General features: G+C 46.1%; 1 pseudogene; it reads right to left on the reverse strand.

Moving 5' to 3' along the window:
* Positions 1-1,961: 1,961 nt before the first annotated feature.
* Positions 1,962-6,686, reverse strand: LOC111970686 (uncharacterized; annotated as a pseudogene).
* Positions 6,687-16,458: the final 9,772 nt, after the last annotated feature.

The following is a 16,458-nucleotide window of genomic DNA, read 5'->3' on the forward strand; positions in this document are numbered from 1 at the left end:
GTGAATGTTACTCATATCGGCTACGGAGAGCGTGATCACACAGTCATCCAGAACAGCTGGTAATCTCTTGCAGAGTTCAGTGTTGCTTGCCTCGTATCAAGCATAGAAGGCATTTAGCTCGGGTCACTGGGCAGCTCGCTGCTGAGTTTCCGTTTTTAATCCGTGATAGTTTGCAAGCCCTGCCACATCCGAGTGTCTGAGCCGGTGTATTAGGATTCGATGTTAGTCCTGTATTGATGCCTTTTCGGTTTGATGTTTCTGCAGAGGGCGTAGCGGGTTTTCTTATAAGCGTCCGGAGTAGTGTCCCGCTACTTGAAAGCGACTGCTGTAGCCTTTAGCTTTGTGCGGATGTTACCCGTAATCCATGGTTTATSGTTGGGATATGTACATACGGTCACTGTGGGGACGAAGTCATTGATGCACTTGTTAATGAAGCCAAGACTGATGTGGTAAACTCAATGCCATCGGATGAACCCCAGAACGTATTCCAAACTGTGCTAGCGAAACAGTCCTGTAGTTTAGCATCGGCAACATTGGACCACTTCCGTATTGAGCAAGTCACTGGTGCTTTTGTTTGTAAGCAGGATTCAGAAAGATAGAATTATGGTCAGATTCACCAAATGGAGGGCGTAGAGCTTTGTACGCGTCTCTGTGTGGAGTAAAGGTGGTCTTGAGTTTTTTTGCCTCTAGTTGCACACGTGACATGCTGGAGTACTTAGGAAAGACAGATAGTATGTTGTAAAATTTAAGGATTAAGAAATGTTTAAGGATTAAGAAATTGCACAAATTCTCATCTCTTCAATAATAGAGGAATACTTTTAACATTGGTTCTTTCATGTGCTTAAAAATGTTCTGCTTGGCTCCTGAACAAATCCACCAGGAAATTGAGTTTGTGGTTGACAGATAATCTACTCTACATTGTCACGTGCCCCCTAGTGGTGAAAAGGGTGTGCTGGTGTACTCCAGATGCAAAAATTGTAATTACTTTTTTATTCATCAACATGCGCAGGTTTTACCTTGAACTGTATATGCAACATGAGAAACATTCTGAAAACAGCTTTTTAAAAACAGCAGATATTTTATTTCCCCAAAAGTGATCAAAGTTAACCAGTAATCTGCTTATTACAATATTGAGTTTATATGGACTGCCTCAAAATGCCACTTTCCACCGTATGGACCCTGATCCAAAGTAGTGCACTATAAAGGGAATAGGGTGCCATTTGGGACAAATCCATGGAAAGAAACATCTCTTTTTTTATTCTAAAACCTGGGCATTGACAGTACAATCCCTGTATTGGCTAGACCTTTGAAAGACATACAGAACATTGAATACTGAAGAGAAAGACTGAAGAATATAATGACAAGCTCATCAAATGCATCATGTTTCCAATAAACCTGCAGCTATCTCACTCTCTGGTCTTTGGATTTTCTCTAATACTTGTTTACCGCCTTCTCAGAAATATTTGGTAAGTGAAGGTCCAGGTTTCCCCATCCTCAGTCCCCATACAGCCCTGTAGAGGCATTGTGTAAGATGATGCTTCAATCATATTGGGTCCAACTGGATTCCTCAGATTGGTGGAGGATGAGGTGAGTTTCCCCCTTTCTATGTAAAACATTGAGCACCTAAGTGGAAAAGCTGTATATAAATAAAATGATTCAAACTGAAGACTTCTCCTCTAATCATCATCTTGCTCATCGTCAATCAAGACCCTCTGTCGTCTGCCCTTGGCAGGGGCGGAGTGACTGAGTCACTGCGTCCCTGTCAGCCACGAGGTCCAGAGTGAGGGAGACCTCTGTCAGGAGAGGAGACAGCAATGTTAGCAAAACATGTCGTATTAATAATTTTGTAGCCTGGATGCCAGTCCGTTTCTTCTTTAACAAACGCCAGTCATTGCCATTCTTGCCAAACAAAGGCAAAGGAGTTTGTGGGTAAAACTAACAGGACTAGATTTATGATTAGGTTAAAGCACAGTATCTCCATCCTCATCGCTGTCCAACAACAGCACTCTGCTTCTCTTGCTGGAGGTCTTCTTATTCTCTGAAGATCTGTGATGGTCAAGGAGAGGAGAAAACAGTCAGAAAATAAACAGGCAATGCTATGCTATTGCATAAGAAATACACTGTGTACAGAATGGAGAACTCTCACCTCTGAGGTGCACTGTCTGAATCTATATCCTCAACAGGTGTGACATCTGAAGAGAAAGAAATGGCTTGTCAGATATAAGTGGATGTTTGCGCATATACAGTAGTTAATCATATTCAGATTTTTGGTAACACAAAACAGCATCAGTAAAAAACCTTAGATTTGTGAAGAGTTTGATGGAAATATTACATCCCCTAATAAAGTTACGGTTAACTAAGCAACAACCTTGGATCAATTCTATGAGATCTCCACAATTCAGAGTTATCAATGGAGTATGAGATAATGGCTATTCATTAGTGCACTACTTTTGAACACAGCCCATAGGGTTCTGGTCAAAAGTAGTGCACTATATAGTGAATTGGGTGCCATTTCAGACACATCCAATGTCTTTAATCTGCTGACCTTTGTGTTCTGCTGAGGCAGATGGCTATTTCCTCTTGTGGGCCAGCAGCAGGCCTCAGAGGGCCTGGGCTCTCTGCTCATGGGAGTCTGCCTCCACCTCCGGCTGCTCCTGGATGGGGCTCCTTGGGGATGGCCACTCCGGGGATGGCTTTTCCTCCGTCTGGCTGCCTGAGCCTGCCTCTCCTGCCGTCGCTCTCCTCCGAGTGCATCATCATTATCTCAGCCCATGGATGGGCTCTTCTGTTAGACCGCCATGAGGTCAGCCAGGAACTGTTCTTCAGTTTAACAGATTACACACAAATACTTTGACTTTCTTCAGTCATAATAGTAGTGCTACTTTTATGACATTTCTAGACTGCCAACCTATTCTATACTGGACACCCAATACAATAAGAGTCAACAAATGTGAAATAAATTCCCCTCACCATTCCAATCCCAGAGCTCTTCCCCAGAGCATTAGGGTTGCGCCATCTTCTTCTTGTGGAGTTCCCGTCGGTCGTGGACTAGGCCCATGCTGAGCAGCTTTTCCACCAGGCGGGCGCGGGACCGTTTAGCCGCCAACTTCTTCAGGATGTTCCCCAGCACGTCTACGGAAATATAACAACCACTCAGAACTGGGTTAAAAAACTATCTGAATTCAAAATACTTTAGCTGGGCTTGATTGAGCTTCCCTGGCACAATGGAACCAATAGAATGAGCGCAAAACGGCACATTGAAAGATTTCAAATAGTAATTTAACCCAGGTCTGCAACCATTATCACCACGGAGACGAAGAATACTGCTACCCCATATCACCATGGTAATATTGTATAGCGTCGGAATCAAGAACACCTTCAAAACGTACCATCCGAGTCTCTGAACTCCTCAAACAGCATCTGTAGCTCTTCCTTCTGTTCCTCTGTCCACAGAACAATATGAGTGCCTTTCCTTGAGGGAAGTCAGATCAGAGGTTACAGGTCAAGTTTTGTCCTTTCAATACTCAACTAGTACTGACATGTAAACAGTATGTTACATCCACAGACATTAATATAGAATCTCAAATGGTAAAAGCTAGCAGGTTACAGGATGTAGCCTAGACATGATGGCCCCCAGACAGACACTGACTGACCTCAGTTTCTTCAGGTCTTTGACACCATCCACCAGCRCCATCGCCACCAACTGGGCCACCACTTGCTGACGCTGATGGGTGGTGTTGCTAAGCAATGGCAGCAGAGTCTCCACAATGTGTGGCACTGTGAAAGTCAAAAGTTCAAGGACAGAATATGGGACAAGCATATCTATGTATGGAATGGTTACCATAAAACACCAGTTAAATGAAATGATTGGTGATAAAAGGTCAGGAAATWAAAAATGAGTGATGCCGTTTGTTTACCTTCAGAGTCGCGGTGCTCCTTGTAGAGTGTTCACAGCTCCTCCTCTTCCTCTGGCGTCCATTTTGCTTTCTTCTTGGACCCCTCTCTGAAACAAACATGAGAACAATAAATTACTTTTAAAAATGGAAACCTTGAAAAGCGCATAGTAAATGCGCACACACTTATTTCATTGACACCCAGGCACATACACACACCCTTCTCCAGGCTTGCTGTAGCCTTCTGTCATCTCACGTACAGCTCCCACACGCTTCCAGAAGAGCAGCTCTACGTAGGCCTCGTTTTTGGCCGCCAGGGCAAGGAATCGGTTCAGCACAAACTTAGCAAAGGTCACCAGCTCCTGTAGGAGGAAGAGAAAAACATGAACTTGTAATTGTATAATAGTCCTTGTGCCTGGGTTAACCCCCTAGAGTCGATGTCCCCATGTAAATTGAATTAGCATAATTTAAAAAATCAGTCTGTTTAAGCTAGAGATCTTTTTTGCATGGGCTCAATCCACTGCATCCGCCAATGGCAGCCTTCCGCATCTGCGGTGGAAGGTGGCCGAGCTACAAGTGTCACGTCTGCTCCTGCCATGCCCTCTAGTGCTCATCCTGTGTCTCCTTGACCAGCCGCCACTTCCCCAGTGCTCTCTCCCTCTCTCTGTGTGTGTGTGATTGTGTGGGGGAGACAGGTGTGCTGGAGTCAGAGCAGATCCCCACCAGCTGCAACCTGTTCCATTATCAAGACCTCTACAAATACTCAGTCCTGCCACTTCCACACTGCCAGATCATAATCTCTGCTCAGTTAGTCCATGTGTCTAGCCATTTGTTCCTGTTTTTCCTTGCCTGACGAGGTTTTCATCTCCACTACAGTTGAGCCCGCTCTGACTCTGGTCCCTGTCTCCAATCCGACTTCTCGTCAGTCCTGCTACTCTGTCCTGGATTCCCCACTCTATGCTCCCTTGGATTCCCCTCCGGACCTGTTTAACCTGTCCCAAAACCTCTCGCTCCAGCCTCAGCCTCCGCACCTGGTTTCCGGCAACCCGCCCGAGCTTCCCCTGGCTTGCACTCAATCTTCCCCCCGTGTTTCAATAAATACCWTGGTTACCTCATCCCAGTCTCCTCGTCAGAGTCTGCTCTTGGGTTCACCTGTTCCGCTCCGCGTGACAACAAGCAGTGTTTGTCAGACCCTGAGACAAAAACTTCTGTAGCGCCTGAACAGTTTTGGCTAAACACTGATATGACTCGCACAAACACGTACGTGTCGGTTGTTTTGCTCTAGGACGCTTACAAGCCTCATCTGAAGGTAGCCAGTTATAAAAAAGAACATGGAAGCATACTCAGTGTACTAAACATTAGGAACACCTTCCTAATATTGAGTTGCATCCCCTTTTGCCCTCGTCAGGGCATGGACTCTACAAGGTGTCGAAAGCATTCCACAGGGATGCTGGCCCACGTTGACTCCAATGCTTCCGACATTTGTGTCAAGTTGGTTGAATGTGATTTGGGTGGTGGACCATTCTTGATACACACGGGAAACTTAAGCGTGGAAAAACCCGGCAGTGTTGCAGTTCTTGATACACTCATTCAAAGGCACTCAAATATTTTGTCTTGCTCCCTCTGAATGGCACACATACACAATCCATGTCTCAATTGTCTCAAGGCTTTAAAATCCTTCTTTAACCCGTCTCCTCCCCTTCATCTACACTGAAGTGGATTTAACAGGTGACATGAATAACGGGATCATAGCTTTCACCTGGTCAGTTTCATGGAAAGAATAGGTGTTCATAATGTTTTGTACACTCTGTATATGGAAATAGTTTAGTGGCAAATTAAAGGGGATAAATATGTGTAAAAAAATATATAAATCATTTCCTGATCTTTCTTATCTCTTAGATAGGCTTGTAGCAGGCCCAGAGCCTCAGGGCCCAGTCTGTTGAACAGGGCATCCTGGATACGCACCATGGCCTCCGTCCTCTGCTCCTCCAGGGGAGTGTCTGACGCAGCGTCAAACAGCACAGCGCCCTCTGTCAGAGCCTCCGACAACTGCAGCCACACAGACAGGGAGACCCAGATTCAGCACTCCTACACATGCTGACAGCAACACAATAGGGCTGCATCTCAAATCAAATTTTATTTTTCACATGCGCCAAACACAACAGGTGTAGACCTTACCGTGAAAAGCTCACTATAAGCCCTTAATAAAGCAGTTAAGAAAATAGATTTAAGAAATAATTTATTAAATAAACAAAAGTAAAAAATCTAATTTAAAAAGTAACAAAACATTTATGAGGCTATATACAGGGAGTACCGGTACCGAGTCAGTGTGCGGGGTAGCAGCAGCGAGTAGCAGCAGTGTAAAAATAAATGGGGGTGTCCATTTGATTAATTGTTCAGCAGTCTTATGGCTTGGGTGTAGAAGCTGTTAAGGAGCCTTTTGGACCTAGACTTGGTGCTCCGGTACCGCTTGCCGTGCGGTAGCAGAGAGAACAGTCTATGACTTGGGTGACTGGAGTCTTTGACCATTTTTTGGGCTTTCCTCTGACACCGTCTAGTATATAGATCCTGGATGGCAGGAAGCTTGGCCCCAGTGATGTACTGGGCCATACGCACTACCCTCTGTAGCGCCGTATGGTCGGATGCCGAGCAGTTGCCATACCAGGCGGTGATGCAACTGGTTAGGATGCTCTCCAAGACTCCACCTCCTGCACGCTTGCCCTCCTCATGCTGGGGAGAGAGATCCGCACCCCTGCTGAGATGGCGTTTGATCAGCCCCTGGATAGCCCTCATGTTCCCCCGGGGCCGGAGTATGCCCGGAGACTCCAGGACCGCCTGGAGACAGCCCACACCTTCGCCAGAGAGCAAGCTGGTGAATGTAGGTGTGAGGCAGAAAAGGAACTATGACGTGCACACCCGGGGAAGGCACTTTGTGGCTGGGGAGCTGGTCTGGGTCTACAGCCCCCTAAGGAAAAAAGGCAGATGCCCCAAGTTGGACAGTCACTGGGTGGGACTCTGCAGCGTCCTGGAGAGGGTAGGGGAGGTTGTTTACCGGGTGTAGCTTCCTCCCAGGGGGAGAAAGGTGGCACTGCACCGGGACAGGTTAGCCCCATACAGAGGAGCCTCTGCTCCCCAAACCCTCTCAAAACTAACTGTGTAAGAGATTTTTTTGTAGCAGAGTGCATTGGAGTAGGATTCTATTGCACTGATAGGCATGACTCAGGCCAGTACTCTACATAGACCGGTGAGCTATAACCAATCAGAGCTGCAGTAGTCCTATATGCAAATAGCCATTGCCATATATGGATCTGTGCCATTCAACTGGACTGTTTGCAGCATGAGAGGTCACTTGCGCTTGTTTTGAGATCAAATCGAGAGCTGCATGTAGCCACCTGTGCACATTTGTTCATATTCTTTGCTAGCGAGTGAGTTATAGCCCAGTTATAGCACATTTTTTGTCAACAATGGGGGAGTGGTTGCTTCCTACAAGAGCACAAAATGTGTGCATTACCAGCCATCATTGAAAAGTGAGTCAGGTTAAAGAGCTTTTATGTCTTAAAGGGGCAAGTGTTGTAATTTGAGACGTCTTGAATAAGCTATGTAGCCAATAGGCAGAGGGTAGTATAATGTATCTGATTCTCTGTAATAATGGTGAATTTTATTTTGGAAACTTTGCGTCAAACAACATTTTCAGTCACCTCCTTGTCTGAAGGACAAATGGATTAACAGGTTAATGTCAAGCCCTGCATGTTATTSTTCAAAAGTAGGCTAATAATTAACACCACATATTGGCTGCTATTGTAGGCTGAATGATAGAACAGCTATTTCCATGTTATGGGATGCATTTTTCTCTATTGTTTTTGATGGTAGGCCACTCTGGTAGGCCGACATTGTGATCAAATAACCACAGTAGCCTACTTGGCCACTGTTAAAACTAACTTAAAGCGGGTACAGCCTCAGCTTTCACAGTAAACGTGTGCCGGAAGTTGCATAGAATTTTTACAACATTCAAGTTTGTGCTCAGCAGACCTGAAATTTGCTCAGTGCCGTAAAAAATGCAAGGGCCATCGCAGTGCTAGCTGCNGCATAGAATTTTTACAACATTCAAGTTTGTGCTCAGCAGACCTGAAATTTGCTCAGTGCCGTAAAAAATGCAAGGGCCATCGCAGTGCTAGCTGCGCCACCAGAGTCTCTGGGTTCGCGCCCAGGCTCTGTCGCAACCGGCCGCGACCGGGAGGTCCGTGGGGCGACGCACAATTGGGCTAGCGTCGTCCGGGTTAGGGAGGGTTTGGCCGGTAGGGATATCCTTGTCTCATCGCGCTCCAGCGACTCCTGTGGCGGGCCGGGCGCAGTGCGCGCTAACCAAGGGGGCCAGGTGCACGGTGTTTCCTCCGACACATTGGTGCGGCTGACTTCCGAGCAGTGCGGCTTGGTTGGGTTGTGCTTCGGAGGACGCATGGCTTTCGACCTTCGTCTCTCCCGAGCCCGTACGGGAGTTGTAGCGATGAGACAAGATAGTAATTACTAGCGATTGGATACCACGAAAATTGGGGAGAAAAGGGGATAAAATTAAATAAAAAAATAAAAAAAATGCAAGGGAACATTGGAGACAAGGCTTAACCCTTTCAATGTCAATGCTTTGCCGTTTTATAGCTAATTTCCCAAAATGTGATGCTCCAGAGCTTTTGTATAATTTCAGCTAGTAGTTTTGAAAGTAGTGCTCACGAGTAGAGCTGGCACAATTGTGTAACCAACAATTATGGACAACCGTGAACTAACAAATAATCGTCTTAATGCATTCATTTTAGGAGAAGTGGGGATTCCCCTTCATACTCAAGTAGATATAAATTATCCCAATAGCATTTTTTTAAATTTGTTTTTACATAAAGTGGGTTATTAAGCTGGTCATATTTTTACGAGCACAACGGCAAGGGCGGAAGGAGAACTTTAACTTCCAAAAGTGGTCAAAACTATTTATTTTTGAGGGGTGTCACCAAAGCTGTGTTCTATTCATTAGGTATGTCGTAGCTCATTTTCAAAGATGCCTTACAAGCTCAAACAAAAAAGAAATTATACAAACATGACAATAACCATGGCCATTTGCATGACAATTAATTGTTACCAATCATTCCGTAATCATCACACATCAATCACCTACTCACAAGCCAAAACTGGTCCCCAAAAAACTTGAACAGTTGTGTACTACATCATCCATTTCGTATGATATGATTTTTGCAATCTGCATGATATGATACGAATCTGTTAAGTGCTTAAGGTCCCAGACAGCATCTTTAATCAGACAATCATGAAGGTAAGTAGGTAACCATCACCGCTGACCTGGGTCATATAGGACCTTCAAATTGACAGCTGGATTAACTCTACTGAGAAGTGGTAAGTGAAGCTTTACAGAATAGACAAAGCAGAGGAGGAAGAAATAGAATGAGACCCCGGTCATATAACTATGACTAGAAACAAGTGCTGTGTTAGTGGCATTTGTGCCGTTTGAGGCCTGACTCGCATTGAGCAAGGGCCTAACAGACCACTCAACTAAGTCACAAAAAAACATTTTATTGGTGAATTAACAGATTGGAAACAGAGCCCACACAGTAAGAAAACAAGTGCTTATTTTCTGGTCCAGAAAGGCCCAAGACTATTCTGCACTGCAATCAAATGAAGTCTACATTTACATTTACATTTAAGTCATTTAGCAGACGCTCTTATCCAGAGCGACTTACAAATTGGAAAGTTCATACATATTCATCCTGGTCCCCCCGTGGGGAATGAACCCACAACCCTGGCGTTGCAAGTGCCATGCTCTACCAACTGAGCCACACGGGACAAAATAGTCTAACTTTCTATGCCGCATCCGAACTATTTAAGGTTTAGTTAGGCCTTTGATGTACATCTTGATGGGACCCACCCAACACTTGAAGAAACAAAAAAAGTATAGCAGCTAATGATTCAGGCCATCTAGTCATTTGGCTCAATAGCAGCATCATCATTCATTCAACGCATAATGGCTCCAAAGGAAATGCATGTATTTTGACAACCAGCTAACAATGTGTCAGTCTAACAAAACAGATTTACTTTGGGGACTTGGCAGTTTAAGTCTCTAAAGATGGTCAGACCCCTGAATAATGATACACCCCTGCTGAATCTAAGAGGAAGAACATCTCAGAGACTAGATCCTGTCTGACTTATGTTAGTGTTGAATACAGAGTAGAACAACTACCCCCTCTCATTGAAGCTATGGAAGTTCAAGGCCYACCGTGGTACTGTAGGCATTGCGAACAGAAAACATAATCCCCTATTATAGTGAATGGAAAAATTGCACGTTTCGTGGTCAATCTTAGTCTTTCTGACCAGACAACATCATGTAGATGGCCTACACATACAGAGACAGAGGGGCGCTGTTTTTGCTTGCTCGGATGCTTTCTACGGTGAGATCCATTCAGCCTCTTGCGAACTGAAGGAAAATTATGAAACACAGAGATACTAAAAGATAATATAATTTATGTTTTTTTATTTGGTATATTTTTTGGAGAAGCCTGGCTTCCCTTGGCATTCATGAATATGCGTCACTGTGCACCTGATTATAATAATTAGATGGTTGATAAGCTGAATCAGGTTAGTTACAACTGGGGTTGGAGCGAATACGTYCAGGAGTGTAGTTCTCCAGGAACAGGGTTGGAATACCACAGTATGAGTTACAATACCTATAAAACCTAGCGGTCAAACAGGAAAATGGTTCCAATCCTTTTTGTACCATTCATTTTTCCCCATAGGGGATTTTAGAAACATTTCAAATAAGGTGCTGTGTTTCGTGTAGGCTTACCCTGGCGTGACATTTTGATCTCTCTCCTTCAAGGTGACTTATCAATATGTTCGCCTGTATTTACCCCCAACAAATGAAATGCTAATTAGCTCTTAATGTGGCTATCATAAAGAACTACAAATGCCATGATGATCTGGACGAAACTGCCGAGTTGGGGCAAAGGTAAGTCTCTGGATTAACTATAAAACGCAAAAGGCAACAATTTCAAAGATTTTACTGAGTTTCAGTTCATATGATGAAATCAGTCAATTTAAATGAATTCATTTGGCCCTAATCTATGGATTTCACATGACTGGGAATACAGATATGCATCCATTGGTCACAGATATCTTCTTTTTTTTTTTAAGTGCCTCAGGAACAGTATCTCTGTTCATTGAAATTGCCATCTATAAAATGCAATTGTAGCTTATGCCTGCCCATACCATAACCCCACCTCCACTTTGGGGCACTCGATTCACAACGTAGACATTACCATACACGTGGTCTGCGGTTGTGAGGCCGGTTGGATGTACTGCAAAATTCTCTAAAATGACATTGGAGGCAGCTTATTGTAGCAGTGTGATGTTGTTCCCTTAGATTATGCACCAAGTTGCACACAAGGCCCAGTTCGAAAAGGCCAAGTCAAGAGGGGATGTTAATAATAATTTGATAATAATAATAATTCAGTGTGTTTTTTAAATTTAATTACAGCTGCATAGCTAATGTTATTTTTTGGTGTACAAACACTTTTTCATATCTGTAACGGCTTTCTTCTTCCTCCTCTGATGAGGAGTAGTAGGAAGGATCGGAAGACCAATGCGCAGCGTGGTACGTATCCATAATGACTTTTAATAAGAATGAAATACGACAAAATACAAACTAACAAAGTGAAACAAAAAGGAAAACCGAAAACAGTTCTGTCTGGTGCAGACACACAAAGACTGAAAATAACCACCCACAAAACCCAACAGAAAACAGGCTACCTAAATATGGTTCCCAATCAGGGACAACGATTGACAGCTGCCTCTGATTGAGAACCATATCAGGCCAAACACAGAAATAGAAAATCATTGAAAAACTAACATAGACAACCCACCCAACTCACGCCCTGACCATACTAAAACAAAAGACAAAACAAAGGAACTAAGGTCAGAACGTGACAGTATCCCCCCCCCCCCCCCCAAGGTGCGGACTCCGGCCGCAAAACCTGAACCTATAAGGAGGGTCTGGGTGGGCATCTGTCCGCGGTGACGGCTCTGGCGTGGGACGTGGACCCCACTCCACCATAGTCTTAGCCCGCTTAAGTGGCGTCTTTGGCGCGGCGACCCTCGCCGCCGACCTAGGACTGGGGACCCTAATAAAGGGCACCACTGGACTGAGGAGCGCCTCTGGACTGAGGGGCGCCTCCGGACTGAGGGGCAGCTCCGGACTGAAGGGCAGCTCCGGACTGAGGGGCAGCTCCGGACTGAGGGGCAGCTCCGGACTGAAGGGCAGCTCCGGACTGAAGGGCAGCTCCGGACTGAAGGGCAGCTCCGGCGGCTCCTGACTGAAGGGCGGCTCAGGCGCCTCTGGAGTGAAGGGCGGCTCAGGCGCCTCTGGAGTGAAGGGCGGCTCAGGCGCCTCTGGACTGAAGGGCGGCTCAGGCGCCTCTGGACTGAAGGGCGGCTCAGGCGCCTCTGGACTGAAGGGCGGCTCAGGCGGCTCCTGACTGAAGGGCGGCTCAGGACAGACGGGCGGCCCTGGAGGGTCCGGACTGTAGGGAGGCTCTGGAGCGTCCGGACTGGAGGGACACACAGGATACTTGGTTCTTAGAACAGGCACAGTACTCACCAGGCTGGAGAGATCTACTGGAGGCCTGGTCCTTGGAGGAGGCACAGGATAGACCGGTCCGTGGAGGCGCKCTGGAGGTCTCGAACTAAGGGCCTGAACAACCCGTCCTGGCTGGATGTTGATTTTAGCCCGGCACTTGCGGGGCGCAGGCACAGGACGCACTGGGCTGTGCAGACCCACGGGAGACACAGTGCGTAGGGCTGGTGCCATATAACACGGACCGAGGAGACATACTGGAGACCAGATGCGCTGAGCAGGCTTCATCGCACCTGGCTCGATGCCCACTCTAGCCCGGCCGATACGAGGAGCGGCAATGTAACGTACCGGGCTAAGCACACGTACTGGAGACACCGTGCGCATCTCCGCATAACACGGTGCCTGCCCGGACCTCCTCTCTCCACTGAAAGCACGGGAAGTTGGCTCAGGTCTCCTACCTGACTTAGCCCCACTCCCCGTGTGCCCCCCCCAATACATTTTTGGGGCTGCCTCTCGGGCTTCCTTGCCAGCCGTGTCCCTTCATAACTCCGCTGTTCCTCTATTCTCCTGTATTTCTCCTCATAGTATCTCCGTTCTGCTTTCGCTGCCTCCAGCTCTGCCTTGGGGCGACGATATTCCCCAGCCTGTGTCCAGGGTCCTTCTCCGTCTAGAATCTCCTCCCATGTCCAAGAGTCCAGAACRCGCTGCTGCCCGATACCACGCTGCTTGGTCCTTTTTTGGTGGGTGGTTCTGTAACGCTCGTCGTGGTTGGAATGAGAAGAGGAGGACCAATGCGCAGCGTGGTAAGTATCCATTTTAATAAGAATACTTGAACAATGAACAAAAACAATAAACTGACAAACGACCGAGACAGTTCCGTATGGTGAAACACAGACACAGAAAATAACCACCCACCAAAACACAAAGGAAAACAGGCTACCTAAATATGGCTAAACACAGAAATAGACAACCTAGACATACAACATAGAATGCCCACCCACATCACACCCTGACCAAACAAAACATAGAAACCTACAAAGCAATCTATGGTCAGGGCGTGACAGGTGATGTGGGGAGCCTTGGGCTAGAAACTCTTGTCTTTTTAATAATAATAATTTATAATAATTTATTACATTTCTATAGCACTTTTCATAGAATCTCAAAGCTCTAAAAGAAAAAAAAAGAAGAAAAAAACCAATATATCATGACAGGTCAACCAATAGAGGCCAAGTCTTTGAAAGCTGCATCCTCCAAAGATGGAGAAGGTCAGTTCATGGCTTGAGCGAAGGGAGCTAGACAGAGGATGGTAGATGATGGTGATGTAGTCTYCTGATGATCTTGTATTGGGCAAGTCTGGGAACCAGCCTGAATCTTATAGCCACTGGACTTCTTTTTATTATGGGGGTGGGGGGTTTACCACGGATCATAGAAATGCGCTGTTTTCACATACAGTGCCTTCAGAAAGTATTCAGACCCCTTGAATTTTACCACATTTTGTTACATTACAGCCTTATTCTAAAATGGATTAAATAAACATTTTCCTCAGTGATCTACACACAATAKCCCATAATGACAAATCGCAAACAGGTTTTTATACCTTTTAGCAAATGTATTAAAAATAAAAGACAGAAATACCTTATTTACATAAGTATTCAGACCCTTTGCTATGAGACTCGACATTGAGATCAGGTGCATCCTGTTTCAATTGATCATCCTTGAGATGTTTCTACAACTTGATTGGTGTCCACCTGTGGTAAATTCATTTGATTGGACGTGATTTGGAAAGGCACACACCTGTCTATATAGCCAGACGGAAGCCATTCCTCAGTAAAAGACACATGACAGCCACTTGGAGTTTGCCAAAAGGCACCTCAAGACTCTCAGACCATGAGAAACAAGATTTTCTGGTCTGATGAAACCAAGATTGAACTCTTTGGCCTGAATGCCAAGCGTCACGTCTGGAGGAAACCTGGCACCATCCCTACGGTGAAGCATGGTGGTGGCAGTATCATGCTGTGGAGATGTTTTTCAGCGGCATGGACTGGGAGACTAGTCAGGATCGAGTGAAAGATGAACGGAGCAAAGTACAGAGAGACCCTTGAGGAAAACATGCTCCAGAGCACTAAGGACCTCAGACTGGGGTGAAGGTTCACCTTCCAACAGCACAACGATCCTAAGCACACAGCCAAGACAACGCAGGAGTGGCTTCATTACAAGTCTCTGAATGTCCTTGAGTGGCCCAGCCAGAGCCTGCGATTGAACATCTCTGGAGAAACCTGAAAATAGCTGTGCAAATCAAATCAAAGTTTATTTGTCACGTGCGCCGAATACAACAGGTGTAGACCTTACAGTGAAATGCTTACTTACAGGCTCTAACCAATAGTGTGAAAAAAAGGTATGTGTGTGTGTGTGTCTGTGTAAAGTAAGTAAGTAAAGAAATAAAATGACAGTAAAAAGACATTTGAAAATAACAGTAGCAAGGCTATATACAGACACCGGTTAGTCAGGCTTATTGAGGTAGTATGTACATGTAGGTATGGTTAAAGTGACTATGCATATATGATGAACAGAGAGTATCAGTAGCGTAAAAAGAGGGGTTGGCGGGTGGTGGGACACAATGCAAATAGTCCGGGTAGCCATTTGATTACCTGTTCAGGAGTCGTATGGCTTGGGGGTAAAAACTGTTGAGAAGCCTTTTTGTCCTAGACTTGGCAATCCGGTACCGCTTGCCATGCGGTAGTAGAGAGAACAGTCTATGACTGGGGTGGCTGGGGTCTTTGACAATTTCTAGGGCCTTCCTCTGACACCGCCTGGTGTAGAGGTCCTGGATGGCAGGCAGCTTTGCCCCAGTGATGTACTGGGCCGTACGCACTACCCTCTGAAGTGCCTTGCGGTCGGAGGCCGAGCAATTGCCGTACCAGGCAGTGATGCAACCGGTCAGGATGCTCTCGATGTTGCAGCTGTAGAACCTTTTGAGGATCTCAGGACCCATGCCAAATCTTTTTAGTTTCCTGAGGAGGAATAGGCTTTGTCGTGCCCTCTTCACGACTGTCTTGGTGTGTTTGGACCATTCTAGTTTGTTGTTGATGTGMACACCAAGGAACTTGAAGCTTTCAACCTGCTCCAATACAGCCCCGTCGATGAGAATGGGGTCGTGCTCGGTGCTCCTGTATTCCACAATCATCTCCTTAGTCTTGGTTACGTTCAGGGATAGGTTGTTGTTCTGGCACCACCCGGCCAGGTCTCTGACCTCCTCCCTATAGGCTGTCTCGTCGTTGTCGGTGATCAGGCCTACCACTGTTGTGTCGTCTGCAAACATAATGATGGTGTTGGAGTCGTTCCTGGCCATGCAGTTGTGGGTGAACAGGGAGTACAGGAGGGGACTGAGCATGCACCCGTGGGGAGTTCCAGTGTTCAGAATCAGCGTGGCAGATATGTTGCTACCTACCCTCACCACCTGGGGGCGGCCCGTCAGGAAGTCCAGGATCCAGTTGCAGAGGGAGGTGTTTAGTCCCAGGTTCCTTAGCTTAGTGAGGGTACTATGGTGTTGAACGCTGAGCTGTAGTCAATGAATAGCATTCTCACATAGGTGTTCCTTTTGTCCAGGTGGGAAAGGGCAGTGTGGAGTGCAATAGAGATTGCATCATCTGTGGATCTGTTTCGGCGGTATGCAAATTGGAGTGGGTCTAGGGTTTCTGGGATAATGGTGTTGTGAGCCATTACCAGCCTTTCAAAGCACTTCATGGCTACGGACGTGAGTGCTACGGGTCTGTAGTCATTTAGGCAGGTTGCCTTTATGTCCTTGGGCACAGGGACTATGGTGGTCTGCTTGAAACATGTTGGTATTACAGACTTAATCAGGGACATGTTGAAAATGTCAGTGAAGACACCTGCCAGTTGGTCAGCACATGCCCGGAGCACACGTCCTGGTAGTCCGTCTGGCKC

The sequence above is a fragment of the Salvelinus sp. IW2-2015 genome, linkage group LG11 (assembly GCF_002910315.2).
Source record: "Salvelinus sp. IW2-2015 linkage group LG11, ASM291031v2, whole genome shotgun sequence".
Classification (NCBI taxonomy): Eukaryota; Metazoa; Chordata; class Actinopteri; order Salmoniformes; family Salmonidae; genus Salvelinus; species Salvelinus sp. IW2-2015.